General features: G+C 37.6%; 1 long non-coding RNA gene across 1 annotated transcript; it reads right to left on the bottom strand.

Moving 5' to 3' along the window:
* Positions 1-326: 326 nt before the first annotated feature.
* LOC139130227 (uncharacterized) lies at positions 327-5386 on the bottom strand. The gene is made up of 3 exons (XR_011551823.1): positions 4099-5386; positions 938-1356; positions 327-419 (listed from the first exon to the last, which is right to left on the bottom strand). It is a non-coding gene; the product is annotated as an uncharacterized lncRNA (long non-coding RNA).
* Positions 5387-22000: the final 16614 nt, after the last annotated feature.

Raw genomic sequence — 22000 nt, 5'->3', positions numbered from 1 at the left:
ATGTGTTGAAGTACTTAAACAATTCATTCTGAACGCCACCAGAACATTGCAAAATTTGTTACGATGTTAGCAGTTTTGATCAGCATATTACATAATAATATAATGGACACATCAGATAATGATCTCCTAAGGTTAATCAGCGTTGACATGTCAGTGAGATATTGTTCGTTTTATTTCTTCTTAGGCGTACGATGGTATTCTGCCACATTTTGTAAAGTTAAATGTAGAAATGACATGTACAATAGGCAAAATACACACATCTCCATGTTGTTTCCATATTCCATGCAGTTGACCAATATATGGCGTATATGTGATATCTGCTTCCTTTTGACAAATGCTGCAACCATAACATCGATGTTCTGTCGGACACCCTTGTCTGTTGTCTTTTGTGTTTATTTTGTATTTCCTTGTGTATTTCCCTGTGAATAAAAAAATTTCCTTGCTTAGATAGCTTACCAAATGCTTGCCGTTTAATGAGTGCCAATTAAGGAAGAATAATAATAAATATATTTGAATATTAGCAATTATCATTAATGTTAATGAGGGGGAGGGGTTGTGACTGTGATGTCTTCGCTAGGTTACCGGCTGCTTTACTTTGAGCTTGAATCCGATCAAAAGTCTACAAAAACTGACATCATGGCACTTTGCCCTTATCACTTTTGGAGAACTCTGTTAAATATATTTGAGTACCACACGTAATTGTATGAGACAAAGTGGAAACAAAATCACTGACGATTTATATTAAATTTGTACATTCATAAAACATGGGTCACCTTACAATTATCATTTTACTTGATAGGTTTAATTCAAACTGGCTGATTTGTAATGATTACTTTATTGACAAACACGGTTCAAAAGTTGGTGAATTAGTAGTATCTGAATGTACTCTGTCACATTATGACTTGTTAAAGTTAAGATAAACAGTTAACCAAATTACCTCAGAACACACTCTCTCTTTCTGTAGCAGGTCTGCCATAGCAGCCATTTCTTCATCTGTTGTTTCAGGTGATTCTTGTTCCACTTGCTGATATTTCTGAAGTACTACAAATCGCCATATAGGCATATCACCTGATTGTACGCATGTGGATCTTTCAATTTCATCAGAAGCTGTTCCCAGGACAATTGTTGAGTAGTTGTCAAATATTGGCTTGATTCCTCAATGCTCTTTTGTAATAATTCCATTTCTTCCAGTCAAATACTGGCTTCACAAATCCTGGACTGCCGGATGGCACCATGATTTCCCCCAGCTGGTCCCTTTTGAATAACTCCAAACCACCCTCTGGGTTCCAAGAGGAAATATTCCCGTCTGACCATAATCTGTACTTCATCAGGACACTGCAATTTTCCTTAGTAAACCTATGAAAGACAGTATAATACAATGTGTATGATACTAGAAAATCACATGGAAATTCTATTGTTGATTGTCCTAAATGTGTTTGGTAGATCGATCGACAAAGACGGAGGCTGAGTCAGACCATTTCAATCGACAAGGTATGAACATACAATAACATAATAAGGTAGGTTAGTTTATACAATCAGAAAGTTTACCTTCTTATTTACATTCTTTAAAGCCTACACCTGCCTTTTGTCTAAGATTGACCGTGGTTCTTCGTAAGCGTATGGTTGGTTTTTCGACCGCATACACTTTCCGATACATCGAAATATGTTTACGAACTTAAAGTATACATATTTATGATTGTCTCTTTATCCGGTCGAGTTGTTTGAAATAGGAGAGTTTCCGATGCAATATAAGTCGGAAGTTAGAGCTATATAGAACTATTTTCAATTATAAAAAAAATATTTTTCGAAGAAATTGAGATTGTAGAATCAACAGGGGTGTTCAATTGATCTGATTTTTACCGTCAGTCATTCATTTTGAATGAAATCATGCAAACAAAATGACATGCAGTTACTACTACGGTCCTATACATGCCATGAATTTGAACAAATCACTGCCATTGTCTTACATCACTTTATACTCACGAAAAATTGTTTGCCATGCATACTCAAAGGAAGTACCATCTCTTTATGTAAATGCGTGAACGGGTGTGAGGGAATGGCAAGTGGCTATTGTTCACGTTGTTATTGTTCTTCTTAAGTTTTAAGGTGGACATCATAAATGATTGATATGGAGAGAACTTTGAACGATGGAATCAACGCCGAGCAAACCCTCTCAGGAATCAAATAAAACTTGCTTTTACATGCGAAATATATTAATTAATACTAAAATCAGATCACAGATTGGCCAATTTTGACAAAATTCTTATAAACACGTCTCAGAAAATCCGGAGAAAGGACAGTGATTAACTATTGGTGAAGTTCTCAGACGTTGAATCAAAGAAAGTACTTGACAAATACACTGCATTTAATGAGATTGGGCAGAGGATACATACGGTTATTTTTGTTACGTTTCGATGGTTTTAATGTTTGTCGATGTCAGTTCCAGTGACTTTGTCTGACACACAGGCGTACGGAACGTTTCGTAGATCGTCGTCGGATGGGAAGTGACTGACACTGTGAGGCCGAAGGCCGAACCTCGGTACTGTATAACATACAGTATCGAGGTTCGGCCTTCGGCCTCACAGTGTCAGTCACTTCATACAGAACCGAGGTTCGGCCTTCGGCCTCACAGTGTCAGTCACTTCCCATCCGACGACGATCTACGAAACGTTCCGTACACCTGTGGTCTGACACTAGTATTACGAGTCAAGGCCAGCTATCTGTCGAAGCTATCGTTGTACACATGCATCGTATGCACGGTTACACGTGGTTCAATACACAGCGGCTGCCGTGGTATGCATTTTCTATGCATGCCACGGCGGCCGCTGTGTATCGAACCACACGTAACCGTGATCGTATGCCTATGAATAAGACTCCTTAGCAAGTTATGAAATATCTATCGGCTGTCCGCGAGACACCATAAAATTTTATGAATCGAGGATAGATTATCGACCTCATCTCTTTTACGAGAAAGGGGTAGACCAAATTTAAAGCATTTTAGGCCAAGGTCCCGCATAAATTTTATTTCCATGGAAAAGTACACTTAAGCTGGCATGTGAGCTTATCAACGCTCACAGTCACAAAGTCATTTCGAACAGTGGCTACATTTTACCATATGTTAAATTCCATGATTAGGCAATCACTCATCGGATTACGTCCCGGAGAACGTCACTGATAGCATCGCAGTCACTGCACTCACCAGCAGTGTTTGAATGACTCTGCTATTTTTGGGGATCATGCGTGCACGTTAATGTCGTGATTTTTAACAGGGAAGTTGAACATGCTTCTAGATTCTCAAGAAATATCTCGAAAATAAGGGTATCAAGCAAAGCTAGAAACTAGCTTTATACGGCCTCCCACCATTGCGGTGGGAAGCGTATAAGCCTAACGCCGGTAACACACAGCCCTGCCACGCAGAGCTGAGCTAGAACCGAGGTAAGGTTTATTTCGACTGTCCCGTAATTGATTTCCTTCATATCACACTGGTGTTGATTTTTGTTGACTTGCATTTACCGAAACAAATTAGATTTCTAATGTCTTGAAATAAGTGTAATATGTGGGGCTCACGTTGTCCGTGGCAGTCTGAAGTGGTAGGCGATATGTCCATGATTAGGCCTGTGTGATTACAAAACTGTTTGAGATTATGACAGAAAACGATTTGAGTATTAAATGCTGTTGTTACAAACGATAGCCATCTACCTTAAAATATATACAAGTCCAGTGTTTTGTAAAAACAACTCTTTCACGGCTAACATATTGCTATGCAATGTGATGTAGAAGGTCGTCGACTCCACGTTTAGTGACGTCTTGTGACGATTTTCGTTAGAGCAGTATAACAGTTGGCAATCTCATTTGACAGTGAAAAGGCTGAGACTTTGTCTGGTTTATACGATTGAAAAACACATCGTCTAGAGTACTTGGAATCTGAATTTTTCCTATGGATACCGAAGAACTCACTTGAGAAGTAACAACAAGTGCAAATAGAAGAAATTATTTCCAAAGAGGCCATATTTCAAATAGGATAAATACGGAAGACTGAAAATTTCTTTCTAGTCAATGTACATTTCAAGCTACGAATGTCTAAGGAAATTAACTTACCTGTTTCTCTTTTAGCAGGGTCCGAGTCACATTCTGCTGCTTGAGATATTTTTGGCCACATTACTGCTGTACTGACGAAATACTTCGTTCTGATTACGTGGACTGGTTAATTTTCACCGGAAATAATACGCGATTCCAATGATCCGTTTGCATGACAGCACATTGTCCAAATATGTTTTCTATATTCAAGTTCGGAGTTTCATTGCAGCCCATATATTTCTTTTTTCCTGGGCGAAAAACTGGCAGATTATGATGTTGACGAAATGTAGTCAAGCGTCAAATGTCTTACTGTGGTCGTACGCTGCATCACCAACGGATTTTGGCGCTCATAACGTTGATTTGAATAGGAACACCATATATGGCCCAGAGTTATGCAACCCACAAGATATGATAATTGAGGTTGTATGCTACTGTTGTGTTTATCTCAACCTCAATCTTTTCGCTCAGAAAACAAAATACATTCCCACCAGAGGAACTTTGACTATATGATCTACGGAGAAATTTCAATCCAAGCACGATTTTACACATTTTAAAATAGGGAAGGCGCTTTGGCGGAATTTGGCGAACTAGTGAGATTTTGTCAACCTAAACATTTTCATAGTGAGCGTATTAGTAGCTAGCCGATCAACAACGGCAAATTTTTATTGAGTCAGACTGAACCCTTCTATTTATAAAATTTCTTTTATTCTATGTGCTGAAGGTCCTCGCAGCGTAAATTGTTGCCTTCAACACGATTGGAACTAATTTGGGATAATTGGATTTTGATATTTTTCAAATTTCTCAAAAGTGTTAGGTGCCGTATAGCTGAACGTTACAATATTGCAAATTACTCATAAAAACAAGTGTGTAATCTAAAAAGAAAAGCAGATGAGATTATATTTGAAGGTTAAATCGGCATTACTTCAACATCCAATTATCCCAAATTAGTTCCAATCGGTTTCTTGGTAGTCCAAGTCGATCAAAGGTCAAACCTTTGTAGCAGATAAAGCATCGGCCTTCGAATTGGTATCCAGGCAACGGTGCGAGAACCAGTAGTATCTGCAATTACATTGGTTGAGTGACAAGGCTTTTTTAGCGGGAGGTGCAGCCGGTTTACACAGTCTTGCCAAACAAAATTAGTCTCCACTGCCAACAACTGTAGCAAAAATGGGATCCCCTCAAGCCAGAAACCTTCGCTGTAAAATACCATTGTTATTTTCATCGGTATGTATTTCGTTCGCCGTTCAACGGTTTCTTGTCGTGCTCTACCGAGGACAGAGATCAGATTGAACTTGAACAATGAATGGAAGTTCACTTGAGCCAGATAACATTGATGAGATCGAATCTACTGGAAACGATTTCTCTGCAGCAAAGAGACGGACTTTAAAACGACCGAGAGTTTGGGCTTCTTGCAAAGTGGCATGTGGCTCTAAAAACCGAACTATCCAGATGTACGATACTTTGATTGATTCACATTCTCGCTGACGACGACGCATATGGTATTTTATACCTCCATGGGTACTTGTAGTAGTACACGTCAGCAGTAATAGGATTATTCTTAACCGGAGGATGATTCTAGATCACCGAGACAATCATCAGCCAATAATTCTCCGCAGAGGTCAAATTTCACAGTATACGTCACCCTATTTACGGACAGGGAGACTCAGATGATAAACATTAAATGTGAATTATCGTGTGGACATTCAAGGAAGCTTGCCGATTTGATAACACATCTAGATAATTCATGCTCTTTTATGACGTGATGGGAGAGAATACAAACCCACGGTATGAGAGAAAATGGCGCAAAAATTATCAGTTATGACGGTGAGTAATGAGAATTAACAAATTTCACTGATATGTAGAGGAATTGATTTCGAGCTCTTGCAACGGAACGATTTACAGTGTATTAGTACCTAGTGTTTATTAGCATTTTGATAGAATGGTGATGCTTTTCTATTTTTTACATCCATGCTTGGATCAACTTCAAGTTGTAAAGACGTACAAGGGCTTTGACCTACGTTATCAAACGCAAAGTTCTCTGACCTGTGGCATCATGCCGACCGGATGAGATACGGTCTTACCAGATAGCGGAAAGCGTTATGTAACAGTAATTTTCAGTAAGGCCAGTCAGCCAATTCTATGGTGTGGTCTCAACTGTTGATTAAGCCCACTCGTTGACTCAGGAATTTTGTTTGTACCAAGGCAAAATCAGCTCATCCGAGGGCTGACGAGAGTTTACGATCGGCATTTTGTGTTCAAGATTGAGACAACGTGACGTTGCATAACGCTGGTCCATTTTCAGCAATCTTGGTCAGACAATCTGTCATTGTATCTACATATTACCCACCGGGAAAAAAATGTGCGCAGACCCAACATTTATTTTGTATTTTCTTCCCATAACAATGTCTCTTTCGGTTTATGAAAACCAGTACGTGCAGCTGATTTTGATTCCGCCAGACCAACTGTGTGTATTGAATACATACGTTTGTGTGATGTAGTCGGATACCATTACAAATGTTATCGCTTCAATAAACAAAGTCGAGTAGAGTTTTTAAATGAATGGAAGTAGTATCTTGTGTCTCAATCTTGGACACAGGATGCCAATCGTGATGGGGTCTCATTTAAAACACTTAATTGGTAGGATCGGTTTTTTTCTTTATACAAGCTGATTTTCTGATTGCATAACAGTGCGATTGTAATTGTGATTGGCTGAGCTGAATTGAGGATGAACCATGACAGAAATCACCATAGGTCGTATGACAGAAAATTATTACCACCTGTATCGGTAACAATAACAATGCAATTATCAACGTTCTACGAGCTAATGATTAAAGGTGGGATCGATTGTTGATCGAGTTATTTATATCTGAATATATTGTTGCGAACTATATTTCTGTCGACTAGGATTGTTCAAAATTTTAGCTAATTCTAAAAGTTTTGAACAGTATTAAGTCGAATTATGTCTACCGTCGTCTTATATCCAATAAATTGATCAGTGTGTTTCCTTTGCAAGTTCATCATGTTTGATAAGAAATTTTCACTTGCGATTACTCAGTCGATAAGTGTAAGAAAACATGGATAATGTATCTTTTTGAAGAAAGTGTGCTTGAATGTTTACGTTCTACTGATGAAAGAATAGCTGCAACTACTTTATACCTTCTATCACACAAGCAATCGTGAACATTTCTTCAAGATAAGGGAACACTTATGGCAGTAAAAATGCAGTGTGATTAAACTCTAACAATCAGTCCAGCAAAATTTCTACTTTAAACCTATTTACAATTACTATATGTCAGCAGTACATAAAGGTCACGCTTCCGATTAGATATTCCGATCTCATGCAATTTTTTTTCACAGCCAACAACAACATGTTAAGATAGCTAAGGTGATTGGGGCAAAAAGGTGTGAGTGGTGGCTGGAAGAATGGGGGGGGGAGGTATTCGAAAATTTTGGTGATAGTGAAGGGGAGACTCGAAAGTTTTGATCTACCTATAGGTGGACCCGAAAAGTTTTGGATTTCGTCTTACTTTTTACATTTTACAATTCCGAGGTAAAATGCAATGAAAACTGCATAATATCTTAATGTCATCAAATTGTTGTAATGTTAGTAATAATTAACGAAATCAAGATTAATTTTGTCACATTTTATGAGTTTCATCATCTCGGAAAAATCTAAACATGACTGTAAGATTTTTCGTAAAAAACATTACGGGACAGAAGCTGAAACTGTTGATACATGTAATTTTTTTAATATTTCTGTTGCTCCCTAGAACATGCTATAATTTAGTTTGTCGACAAAGCCGTTCATGCAATGGAAGTCCAGACTGAAAGTTATTTAATTGTAATTGATTCTAATGCACAGTAGGCTTACACAGGCTGTGTTGGTAAACTGAATGCTTTACAGTTAAACATGCTGTGGGGAGTAGAACAAGAACACAGTTGTATAAACTGAAAAAAACATTGACAAAATTTTCAAGGTTAATACAGCAGCCCTTCTACTACAGTGTCACTGTCACTGCATACTGGCAGTGGCAGAGATAGCTCTGACTCTGATGTAGTTGAAGAAGAGTTTGGGTTTAAATGACGCTCATGAGAGTGAAATATACTTGTACATAACATCATACCAGAGAGTAGCCAGAGAGCAATCTGATTAAAATCAGATGTAGAGTACGGCGACGTCTCTGTACTTGCGCGGTTTTCTCTTGCTGTCGCCTCTCACTAGTAGTAGTGAGAGGCGACAGCAAGAGAATACCGCGTAAGCATAAGAAAACGTCGCCATACTCTACATCTGATTTTAATCAGATTGACCAGAGAGCAACACATTATATGGAAGACCGGGAGACTTCCTTTGAAAATATCAGGATTCTGGCATATAAGAATAATCAAATACTATTAAGAAAAGATGGGGTTACCATGCTTGATTTTCTAAATTTTAACATTCTCGTAGTAAAATACCACAAAGGTAAAACTTAGAACATTTAAGACTCTATTTAAATGAAAAAATATGCGACTAACAGGAATTTTTTTTGGACCAAATTTGCTTATTTCACCCAAAATTTCAGAGATTAAACGTTTATTGTATGCAGTAATTTGTCAATTTTGAGCAACATCTATGTCATATATGTCTTGCACTTTTGAAAAAAAACCAAAACATTTTAAGATGGTTAACTATGATAGGTTTTCACAATTTGGCAAAATGTTGCCAGAAATTCACAATCAGCATATTCTCTCATGATCGTCATTATGTGAGCGCTTCCACAGGTGCCATTGACCTGGCCAGAGTTGGATTAACTCAAATTGACTCAGACTGATAAATTCAAAAAGTCCACTGATGCGTTTGCTCTACAACTGCTAATAACACGCAGTGTCGAACATCTGCGAGCAGAACTGCGCAACGCATGTTTATTTTTATTTTCCGTGAATCCCTAATAATTATGCCGTTATGTGATAATAGCGGGAGACTTAGATTTTTTTGACTATGTAGACGGGGGGACTTTTGAGGGCACTGAGGGATATGGAAAAAATAAGATTTTCCATCCCGATGCCTCCAGCCCCCTCCCCCCACCGTTATTTGTGAACGCAGCGTAATGTCCCTATCAGTCCTTAGTGATGTTCCTATCTCACTGTAGTAAGTATAAAAAGCAGGTTTACAATCTTCTTCCGATCTCTCTCCACTCCCCTTGTTCTTGTAAACTTTGCATACTCAAATTTTGAAATCGACTGTCGCAAGTCTTGACACACATGGATACAGAGCAATATCACAGCAACTGACTATTTAACAATGTCTGTCAGTGTCAGCATGTTATATGTTCACCTATGAGAAAAAACATTGCAATACTCGAAGGCACAATTTTTGTAAAGTTTCCAAATGAAGAAAGTCATGATTGCCGTTGATTAAGAGAATAGATATCTATCGTGGAGTACTGTACAATCACACATATACGGTATTTGTTTGTCTTTCATTGTCACAGTTCATCTAAGATCGATTCTTTTCTGATGGTGTTCACACTCTAAGAGCCTTCAAATTGTTTCTCTCAGCTTATATTAGTAATGACATATTCAATCTGACTGGTTTCTGTCTGCCGCAAGTGTTTGTTTTGTTTTATTCTGCACTGGCAGTACAATTTTAGTTACCAAGATAGGGAACTTGTTTGGTGACCTGTGAAAAAAATTCAAAAGAGTTGTCATCTTATTGTGTCGGCAGAACTGTACGAAAAAGTTTAGTTTGTGCATCACGCGTCCGGGAGTGACACTATACGATCGGAAATTCTACAAAGTGTGGTACGAGTATACGGATTTCTTTGCCTCTATATTGTTTAAGTTGTTTTACAGGAATAGCGTGGTGTTCACGTTATTTTCTTGCAATAATTTCTACGAGTGAGTTGTTTGCAGTGAGACTCAATAGCTTATCCTCTAATAACCTCCCGTATCGACATGTGTAATTCTTTGCTGTACGGTATACCTCAATATTCAATTAGTCGTATCCAACACATACAAAACATTGCTGCCAGGATTGTTACCTTTCAAATCGCCATGCTCACACTACTCCACTTTTACAGGAATTGCACTGGTTGCCAGTTCATCAAAGGATTACTTTAAAATCTTGATAATCTCTTTCAGATGTGTTCATGGTTCTGCCCCCAAATATCTCACAGAAATGTTAAGTCTTTACACCCCAAGGCGTAATCTACGTTCGGCAGAGCATTTCAAGTTGTGTTCGGTCAGAGTGAGAACAAAGAAATATGGTGACAGAGCTTTCAGTATTGAGGGTGTTGTTTGCTCTTGTTTCCGCTTTCATGTTGATTGGTAAGTTTTCTTTCTAGTCGCATTTATTGGTGTTAAGTGAGGCACTGTATTTTTTTGGATTTCAGAATCTTGTGTTTTCCATTAGCGTTACTGGGTTTTGATCTGCAGACATTAATGTTTATATTTTCTGTCGATCGAGCTGTGTATTGCCTAATCCGTATATGATTGTTGGGACAGCTAGTGTTACGCTTGTATGTATATGACGATGGATACCTAAAAAGTATTCTCGTGTACGTAAGCTTTCGACTTAAACTTGCAGAGCAGGAATAAGTAAGAGTCATAGTTAGTGAAGGGAAAGCAACTCCACACATCGTTCATATATTGGTGGTTTTGCGTTAAATGTATACAAAGTAGTCTGTATTTTTTGTTACACTGTCTGGTGTATAGAGCTGATTACGTTGAGTGGAATTCCTGGAAACATGGAAAATTATACAGATTTGACAGATTAGACACTAAAAACTTACTTTGCCCCTCCGACTGAAATTTGTGATCAGTCGCGCCGTTTATTTGTGGCAGTTTCAGCGCGGGTGGCTATTTGAATAAACATGCATGGTGTTTTCTATAAGCATCGGTATCGTTTCCGAGAAAGATATAGTGCCAAACTTTCTCTTATTAGTTTAATGAATAATTTACTTGAAGAAGTCGACCAATGAGATATGAAAATTTCATTCACTGCATGAACGACCCTTCCTCAGCTGCTTGACGAAAGGGGCCCTCTCCCATATGTTTTATTCATATATTTATTGTAGGTTAGTTTGCTACTTTAATTTTGATTGTTTATCGTAGTGTAAGTTTTTAGTGTCTAATCTGTCAAATCTGTCTAATTTTCCATGTTTCATTTTCCGTGTTTCCGGGAATTCCACTCCAACCAACGTTTAACCAATCGTAATTTATCCAGCATAGTTCGTTCAAAGGAAATACCGCAGCTTCCCATCCTGTTTCTCAGCTGTCTATAATTGTCACTATAAGATCACCGATTATTTGAATGCTAGCCTAGATTCCTTTTCCGTCCGCTTGCCTCCGTACCTCCGCCCCCACTACTAGTGGGGACGGAGGAACGGAGGCAAGCGGACGGAAAAGGAATCTAGTGTAGGCTATTTGAATGCACACACTGCCAAAGGAAAGTTATACACGGGCTGTGTACCTCTATTGTGACCTCTTTCCGGTTCCTTCAAGCGTTTGACAGGCGTTTCCTCGGTTTTAATGTAGGAGACGTTTGTAACGCCGACGAACATTTGAAATGTGTCGAATTTAGCAGTTTTATATTGGCATTTTCCAAAGAACGTAGATTTACAACCCGATACAGCAGAAAATTGTATTGTTGTGTTTTCAGTTTCAACCGCCAAGGTATTCGGCTATGCCGACATCGACTCAGCCGAGTCCAATATTACTGCAGCAATGAAAATCATACCGTATCAGTATACAATGTCATGTTAAAAAAAGAAACGAAAGTGCGATCAGTGACCTGCCACCACAGGCCAGTGATATTGTCATATGTTTACGCTATTATTTCGGACTGATGACGTCACCTTGACGATCGAACCTCCCATCTCAGACTAACCGGTCTATAAATAACAATGACGTTTTCCATAGAGGCTACAGTGAACCCCTCTTGCAACAACAGGCTTGTGGTATTTTATTAGAATTGAATTGATGTTGCAATATAAAACAACAGAAAATCTGCAAGACAAATTGAAAGGTAAAAGTCACTCTTTTAGATGTAAAACTAAACTACGTCAACTCATTCTAAAGTACAACGAAAAAGAGCATTTATACAACCCTATTGATTCTGTTCTGCAATAATGATTATTTCAGGACGTTTTTGGATTTCAAATTCAATTAAGGTTTACCAAAACTTAATCGCTTAGTTTTTTCTAAGTTTAATTTAGCATTAAGGTGGTTGGAAAGGCTATTTTTGCACCAATTCTTTTCTCAGAGTTAATGTCAAGTTTCAAGTGTTAGAATCAAGATATAATGGTGATGTCACCGTGACGTACCTGCCATCACAGGCTGGTCGGTCTATAAATAACATTTTGTCTTTCGTAGAGGTAACATATTTTGTGAATTATCCTAATTGTAGACGTCGCAGAAAGCTCAGATGTGCAAGTTTTTATTTTGCCGCAGTGATGCATATTGGCCGTTATATATTTCGCTACATGATGCGTACAACAAAAACTAGTAGCCAGAGAGTTGAGTACGGTCTCCTGTCAACTCCTTAGCCTCTTTTGCGTGATACATTTTTCAGTTTATCAGAATTGCAAGCATACATATATCCCCGAATTACGGACAAATGACTACAATACGAAAAGGCTATTTCGCTGCAGTTACTGATTCATTTGTGTCAACTTAACTCAACTTAAGTACTAGGTCACAAGCCACTGTAAGATCACCGATTATGTTGGATGAAAGCTTAGGGCCGCGTTCAAAAAATGGTGGGGGGGGGGGCTGGAGGAATCTCGATTGAAATCTTATTTTTATTCAGATCCCCCCTCAATACCCTCAAACATTTTCAAGCCCCCAATTACCATATAGCCGCATATTTATTAGGAATGCACGCAGAGTAGAAACAAACATGTAATGTGTCGTTCTGCACGCAGATGTTCAACACTACCTCTTATCAGCAGGTTGTAGAGCCATATACTTAGGGCAAGTTCTTAAATTGATTCATTTTTAAATGCATCAGTGGAATTTTTGGATTTCTCAGTCTAAGCCGACTTGAGTTTATCCAACTCTGGCCAGTTCAATGGCTCCAGCTGAAAAGCACACAAAATGACAATCATGAGAGAGTATGAAAATTGTGTATTCCTAGCTACGTTTAACCAAATTGGTAAAAAATGAGCACAGTGACCAACTGAAATTTTTTTTCAAAAGTACAAGACACATATAACTTAGATGCCACTTATAAATGTTTTACAAAATTGACAATACTGGAAGGTTAAAATATTCTATAAAAGTTATATTTTAATCTCAGAAATTTTGGGTGTAATAATGGCAAATTTGATAAAAAACAAATGATTCCATTTAGTCACACATTTTTCCATTGAAATTAGAGTCTTTACTGTTCAAAGTTTTACTTTTGTGTTATTGGTACAATGAGATGTGAAAATTTCATTCACTGCATGAACTTGAAATGAATGGTTTTATATATTGATTTTAAGTGATTTTAGAAAAACTTACTGTAAAATCAAGTATGGTGACCCCATCTTTTTTCTCTAATATTTGATTGTTCTCATATGCCAGAATTCAAAAATCCATGGTAACTGTTAGTCCCCTAGTCTTCTATGTATTGCTCTGTGGCTGGATCTTGTGTACAAGTAGATGTATGTTTCACTATCAATTGAGTGTCCTATGACTCCTATGACCGAAACTACATCAGAATCAGAGCTACATGTATCACTGTCACTGCCAGTATGAAGTAGCAGGGCAGTAATTGTATTAACTTTTTATTTTGAGAATATTTTTGTTCAGTTTTTACAAATGTGTTCTTGTTCTACTCCCTACAGCATGTTGAGCTGTCCAATATTCAGCTTGCTGACACAGTTTACGTGTACCATGCATTTGTATCATTCAATTATCACCAATATTTAGACAAACAGGTTTTGTTGACAAACTGAATATTGTGTTTTCCAGCATGCCGTAGAGAGACACCAAGAAACTGTGTTTGATACATTGCATAGAAATATTGAAAAATTATCAACAGTTGCAGCTCATGCCCCAGTACAAGGCTAACTTGTTTTACGAAAATTAATGGCATTCATACATTTTCAGATTTTTTCGAGAGTAGACACATAAAATGGGACAAAACGGTTCTAGATTTTGTTTAATTATTACTAACATTAGAACCATTGGATGACATCAAAATGTTGGGAGTCAAAATATTTTCAGGTCCCCCTATAAGAAGAGTAAAACTTTCAAGTCCCCCCTCGACTACCCCAAAACTTTCGAATCTTCCCTGAATTCCTCCAGGCCGTCCCCCCCCCTCACCATTTTTGAACGCGGCCTAAGCACTACCAAACTTCGAAAGGAAAGTTATACAGGGGGTGTGTAGTATTGTGACCGCTTCCCGCTTGTCTAGGAGTTTGACAAAGGTCATATCGATGTGGCCTGACTTTTTTCCTAGGCTACAATGAAATAGACGTTTGTATCGCCTATGCACTTTTGAACTATTAAATGTACCGAATTTAGAAGTTTTCATCAGCATTTTCCAAAGAATGTAGATAGTAGTGTAATAAAGGGAAAGTGGCTTCACACATCAGCCATCTCGTCTTGTATGTGCTTTGGTGTGTTTAGTGTCTGAGTTGTGTTTTGGCTGTTAGTGTAAAATTTAACAAACGAGTCGTTAATTTTAAAATAAGCCATGTCAAGACGTGGGCGTAGTCAGATGTGTCCTTGACAGCAGTGACTCTTTTTTTATCCCCACGTTTCGAAACCAGAGCGGTCTCTTCCTCAGTCGCCTAAGATATATGTATATCTTGTTTTGTTTTATGTCATGTCGATATTGTTGATCTCCTGTTCTTCTAGCAGTGAGGCCAGAATGCTTATGTTTGGATCGTAGTGTGTTCGTTCGTTCATTGACTTGTTTCTAATGCAATGGACTTTGGCCTTAGTTAATGTGTCGCTGATGTTCGTATTCCTTTTGTATGCGATTATCGGTTGTTTAGGAAATAAAATGTTTCGTCCTTTTCTATATGTTCCTAGTTTTCACACACAGTAAGTTTTTAGTGTCTAATCTGTCAAATCTGTCTAATTTTCCATTTTCCATTTTCCATGTTCCATTTTCCATTTCCGTGTTTCCGGGAATTTCACTTAACGAGCTGACACAGGGGCTGTAATCTGCGTGTCAGTGCAGTCTGTGCTCCAGAGTGGAGAGACTGTGTAAGACACTACGATTCTTTGACGCTATATTTCGGAAGTTTGCCAAACTTTCTTCATCAATTGCCTCAAGTTCATCTTCAGTGGATAAATTGTGTGGTATATTGGCAGATGGTATGTATTCCTATGTTGTCCCACTGGAAGTTTATTCTTTCATTCTGGAAGCTAGGATGTCTAATTTTGTTCTATCGTGTTCAGGGTCGTGTTCGTATTTTGTTTACTAGATTGAGAGATAGATATATGTGATCGTCAACATGTTTAATGTTGTGCGTTTCTGTCAAAATGCAGGATTTTTTTCTGTGTTTATAAGTTGTCTGTTGTAATCTTTGTGTGAAATCACGGGTTGACGAGTTTATTTTGACGCTTCCTTATTAGTGTGTAGAATGTAATTCATCTTCCTTTATCTAACGGTTTGATTGGTATCTCACCGTTTTCTGATAGTGTTCTTGATCACATGCCCACAGTGTTTTGGAAGGTGAAATTCAGATGAATTCGAGGCTGCTATGTGTATTGATGTTAATTTTGGTTTGTGCTCGTGTAATGCGACATTTTTGTTGATGTAATATGTTTAGTTTGTGCTCTATTTCTGTGCCCTCTTATGATGTTGACCCGTTCTATTTATTTTGTAATTTTATGTGTAATAGCGTACATTTTTAGTGTTAAGGCATGGCACAGTGTTGATACGGTAACTCTCCCTTTTGAATATGTGTTGGCATTTAAAAAGGCCGTTTAAATGAGCTATCAAAGATTTCCACATTCTTTATTAACAGATGTGTCAAAATATTTATTCTCTACATAACACAGAGCAGCTATATCGGACGCTAGGTCGCTTGTAATTTTTCAAGGCTGATTTTGCTCTTTGGACAAAATCTCCTCCTTAACATCTGATCCAACGGCTTTAATATTTTGGTATATAGGTCACATGGGATCGCCTAATTCAGATTTTTTCAAATTTTGATAGACTATGCGAATTTATATTTTAAGGTATTTCTTATAATGTTGGGTAAAACACTTAAAAAAATTAAAACTTCAACTGTGTATTTTTGGGCTATGTTTACCGTTTTGGATCAAATAAATTGATTCTCTAGATAATCAGTCTGAGAGTTGATCTTAATGCGAAATGTTTAGATTATCAAAAATCTTTTGTTTTTTTGCAGCTACTTTTGCCTTTTTTGGTCAGGCCATCTTGAAATGAGCTATCGAAAATTTCCACCTTCTTAATCAAAAGTTGTTATCTACATAATGCAGGGGAGTGTGTTGGCCGCTAGGTCACTTGTTCAAACTTACTAGCTCTGGGACAAGTGAATTTTCATTTTCACTTGGAAAAATTACCAGTCCTAAATTTCGAATAATTGTACCCGTACTTTGAAATACACAGCAAGAGCTACAAGTGTATTAAAGTAAATATAAACAGGAAAAAGTAGATTCAAACATAAACTACATCTTATTAGAATGAAGGGCTGTAATCAAACCTGAATGTAGCAGAAAGATCGGCTCTAGAATACTTTTGTGTTTGCAGCAGATTTTGGTCATGTGGAAAAGATCTAGCATTTGTGGAATTTTTCCGGAAAGTAGATAAAAATAAAAATCTTCATAAAATATTTTCAGCTTGTCTGCCTTTGCACTGTCACTTATTACATAATGCTTAATACTGAGCATGGCTGCTGCTTTTTATGTTCAAGCTGAGATCACAAGCAATTGCTATACAAAAAAGAAACATTAAATATCCTGAACAAATACTGTTCTGCACAATGCAGATCTTTGCAATGACCAATGTCGCCTAGATAAAATTTTCAAAAGGTTTATTGTTTTGTCAATAATAAAATTTTGTTGTATATTTTTTATTTAAAATCACTTTCATGATATTTTACTTGAATTTTTCAAGTCTCACTTCTTCATATAAGTGTCTTGATTGTTCAGATCACGGCAGATCTCTCTGAGCGTACTGCGTTGAATGTTCAAGTGTTAGATCTCTATGACGTACTGCCCTGTATATGAAAGTCAGATCTCCATGCGTTTATGGTCAAGTCTGTGATCTTCAAGAGCACATAGCCTTGAATATTCAGGTCTCATATCTCCCTATGTTAATATCTTGAACGTTGAAGTCTAATATGTCAATAACTGCTGTGATTGAGCAAGATTGACCTATCTCCATGAGTTGACAGTCTTGAATGTTCAATAATAGACAGTAGAGAATCTCTACTGTCTATGGTGCAAGTCTTAGATCTTGAATTGTCAAACCTCAGATCTCGATGTCTGAAGAGCCTTGAATTTTCAAGCCTCAAGATCTTGATGTCTGAAGTGCCTTGAATTTTCAAGCCTCAAGATCTTGATGTCTAAAGTGCCTTGAATTTTCAAGCCTCTAGATCTTGATGTCTGAAGAGCCTTGAATTTTCAAGCCTCGAGATCTTGATGTCTGAAGTGCCTTGAATTTTCAAGCCTCAAGATCTTGATGTCTGAAGTGCCTTGAAATTTCCAAGCCTCTAGATCTTGATGTCTGAAGTGCCTTGAATGTCAAGCCTCTAGATCTTGATGTCTGAAGTGCCTTGAATTTTCAAGCCTCAAGATCTTGATGTCTGAAGTGCCTTGAATTTCAAGCCTCAAGATCTTGATGTCTGAAGTGCCTTGAATTTTCAAGCCTCTAGATCTTGATGTCTGAAGTGCCTTGAATGTCAAGCCTCAAGATGTTGATGTGTGAATAGCCTTGAATGTTCAAGCCTCGGATCTTGATGTCTGAAGAGCCTTGAATTTTCAAGCCGCAGATCTTAATGTGTGACTAGCAAAACTCAATATTTCCATGTGTGTGAACAGTCTTTCTTGAATGCTCCAAATCTCAAAATTCTCAAAATGTTCAAGTCTAATACACAGATTGCACTGCCTTGAATGTTCTCGTTTTAGATTCTGTGTGTGAAGAGCTTAATTTATTCAAAGCTTTAGATCGTTCAATATTTAGATCTATGTGAGTTGCCTTGAATCAGTCACCAATTGTGATGTATGGATATAGGCTTGAGTGTTCAAGTCCCACATCTCGGTGTGTGTGCGGCCTTGAATGTCGATTTTAATGTTAGAGATGTACGTTTTCAAATTGAGCTTTTGGAAAGCTCATTTCAAAATGGAAGCCGTTATTAACATTGGCGTCCACTAATTCTCATCCCCACTTAATCTCCATTGTTCATTTCATGCCTTCCTCTTTGCTTTTTTCACTGTCTTTCTGTGAAATACAGAAAACGTGTAGTTTCTTGCTTAGTTTAGCTCTGCGGAATGCAGGCTCTTTTCGTGCACAGTTTTTTTTAATATCAAAGCAAATGAGCTTGTGAATTTTCCTGAAATGCATATCACAAGGCAGAATTGCATGAGGGCACATGCAAAATATCAAGCCATAGGTATCAGTCACCAAGGGCAACATCATTTCTCTACATTGTTGGCTGAAGGTTATTTTCAATTCAGTTCAGTTCAGTTCGCTAAATAAAAATATAAGTCGTTCGTTTGAAATCGACTGTCAGCTATATCTGAGAATTCCACACACAGACACGCATGCACAGCTATTGGTTCGTTTCGTTAGTACATTTATTATTAGAACAGAGTTTCTTGTGAACTTATCAGAGATGAGTTTGCGCAGTAGGAGCCAAAGCGATGCAAGTAATTAGTCTTAGATCCATGTATGGAGTCCCATCGTCTCTCCCATGCATTTTAAGGTAGTATGCACCTCAAAAGCGGCAGACTTAAACTTTTGCTCAAACTTCCCTCAATGAATCGTTCAACCGTTCTTTGTCAAAGTCAAAAACTCGGTCACTGTGCAACTGTTGGTACTAGAGAAACAAACAACCCACGATTTACCGATAGTTAAAATTCAAAATGGCTACCAAACAAGAATATTGTTTCTCTAATCCTCACCGAAGTGTCAGTGATATGAACCTTATAATTGCGAACAAACAATCAGGATTATACGACGACATGTACCAGGCGTCAACTCCACAATTTATCGTTTTACAATGTTTTCCATCTCCTGTCTGGCGATACTTATCTAAATACAGACCACGCGCTGAATGCTGGTTGTCCAAATTCCTCTGTATCGAAGTATCAGAAGACTGAACTGAAAGGTGACCTGAATAAGGTCAATCGTGTCAAATACTTCACTGCTAGTCAGACTACCGTCACCACACTTATCAACAGAATAAAATAATCCAGATAGCGTTCGCATATGCTCTGACATCAATCATCAATTTGAATGAAGAAGCCAATGTATTAATTGTCATTTTCAATTCCATTTAGTGCGTTCTGGCCATGAATTTTAATGCCGTTACGATAATAAAGGAATTTTAACATCAAAGTGTTGTTATGTATGGACTAAATTAGGATAAATTTAGCCAAATGTGTTAATTACGTTATACAGGGTAAGGAGTAGTTCTTTGTTGTTGGTGATTTTCAAGGCTCTGTATTTTTGTTTTTTGTGCTGTACACAAAATTGAAATGTTACCTTGAAAGTTTTGTTGTTGTTTGTTTTTAAATGTTAAACTTCAATTATGCTTGTACACATTGAGACTACCTAGCAACGAGGAAGTAGACATGAACTTTGATAAAAGATTGCTAACAGGGTTGTGCCTGTCTAAATCGTAGCAGCAACGACAAGTGTAAGAAGCCCAGGCAGATTTCTAACATGCATTGACTCTTAACAACTCCGTTATGCGTCTTTGATAACTGTAAGGCTGTTGTAAACTAATAATCATGATTTGTAGTTTTTATTGACAGAGGAACAGTAACAATACAGGATACAAAGGTTGTGTCAAAATGTCATTGATTCACAGTAACGACATTGTGGTAGAAACAAGTAGACACTCATGATACGTTGATCCACACACATTCTGCCTTGTTCGGTAACTATGCGTTTATGTTTATTCATAGAAGACGGTTGAAGTAAGGCTTTCCCTTGGTTTTGGTGCCTCGCGTAAATACAGGGAAACTGTTAAAATATATCGTTTGACCATACACACATAATACAAACTCTTTGTATATCTTTGTTATGGCTGAGTGGGAGTGGGTAATGTATTGTGTACGGGTTCAAATCAAGTAAAATAAGTCACTACTCTGGTTCATGTGGGTACTCGACCAATTCTCAAAGGAGAACCAATGCTTATAAATTTGGATAAACACTCTTGCAATCATAACAAGTCAGGATTGACAAAAAGATGTATATCTGGCCTTAACTCATAAATTGATCACTTAACGATGTTGACGGCTCCAGTCTGGCGGTACATATCTACATCTACACTACAAACTAAGTGCAGGTGTTTAAATTCCTCTGTATCTTAGTATCCGTACTCGGATAAAGGTTGAAGTGATCGGTGACCTGAGAAAGGTCAAAAGGATCAAATACTGTGCCGCCATTCGCATTGTAGCTCTGACATCGCAGACAACTGTGTCGTCAATAGATGACTGCACTAAACATATCGTCCACGTTGTTCCAGAGTCTCCCATCACAATCAAGGTAGATTTAGCTATGCCAATCGTCATTTTGACAGACTTGTCTAGTGACCACTCAGAGCCCAACTTCAATATGTGCATAACCTCATTCAGAGCAAGGAACGTCCTACCCGTTCTTTTCGCGGCTCTCTATTTTGATACATATGCGATCATACAAATTTGAAATAACTTAGGTTCAAATTTTGTTGATCTTGACTTTTTATACAAAAGACATTTCATACTCCAGTGATGCGTGCGCCAACAAAATCACTCTGTAACTGAGCATATTGACTTCTCATACAAATTTCGGCGACAAACTGACGAGTAATATAAGCAGAAGTTGTTGAAACTTCATGCAGTGACACAAAGAAATATTTCTGTCTTAATATCAATCCACTTTTTGGGGTAGAATAAATAAGAAACAATTTTTAGGTACAAAGCAATTTATTTATTTATTACTGCATAGAGGTGGATTATATTCTTCTAGAGCAAAATGAGACAGGGATTAAAAACCTTCTGCTTATGTTGTAGGAGGGTTGAGGCAATTTTCAGGGCGCCTGCATGTTTTCTAAAACATGGTCAATTAAGGTAACTTATCGCAAAAAGGGATGAATAAGAACTTCCTACAACTTACCTGATACTGCACACAATAGATTGATCAGAGCTACCAGACATAATGCAGTTGCCACTTTCATCGTACTATCTACGTCTGCTAAAGAATATAGTATGTTACGTTTGCAAAGTTTGGAATATTAAAGGTTAAACAACTCGTGACATTTCGCTCCCAAATGATATATATCTATTTGAAGTATATCGACACATCGGTATTCCGGTAATTAATAATAACCTTATTTTCTATTTGATTTCTCACGTGCGTTTTCAGTCTACTCCTATATATACTGATGTATCGGTTTCCCGTATGAAAATCGACATATAAGACATTCTTGATCGTCATTTGCTTTTTTGGGGAAAACCAAACTCCATCAGATCGAACTTTTTAGAATTTACAGCATGTGCAATATCTTTTGCCGCCATTCCATCGATGGAATATGAAACCTGATATTGTTTATTTGAAGCTATCTAGAAAATGTGAGTTTTCTGTCGACGTCACACGTTGAAGAATGTTCGATTATAACTTTGTGATTGGCCGAATGCTTGATATTGTAATCAGAGTATCCATTGAAAGTAACGATAACTGCGGAACTAAAGGTGTCACAAAACGTGACCGTGGCATTTTTTATCTGGATGAGATAAATATTAATCACGTCATTATCATCATTTTCAT

This window comes from Ptychodera flava, chromosome 3 (assembly GCF_041260155.1).
Source record: "Ptychodera flava strain L36383 chromosome 3, AS_Pfla_20210202, whole genome shotgun sequence".
NCBI lineage: Eukaryota > Metazoa > Hemichordata > Enteropneusta > Ptychoderidae > Ptychodera > Ptychodera flava.
This window is presented reverse-complemented; position numbering and strand designations above follow the sequence as displayed.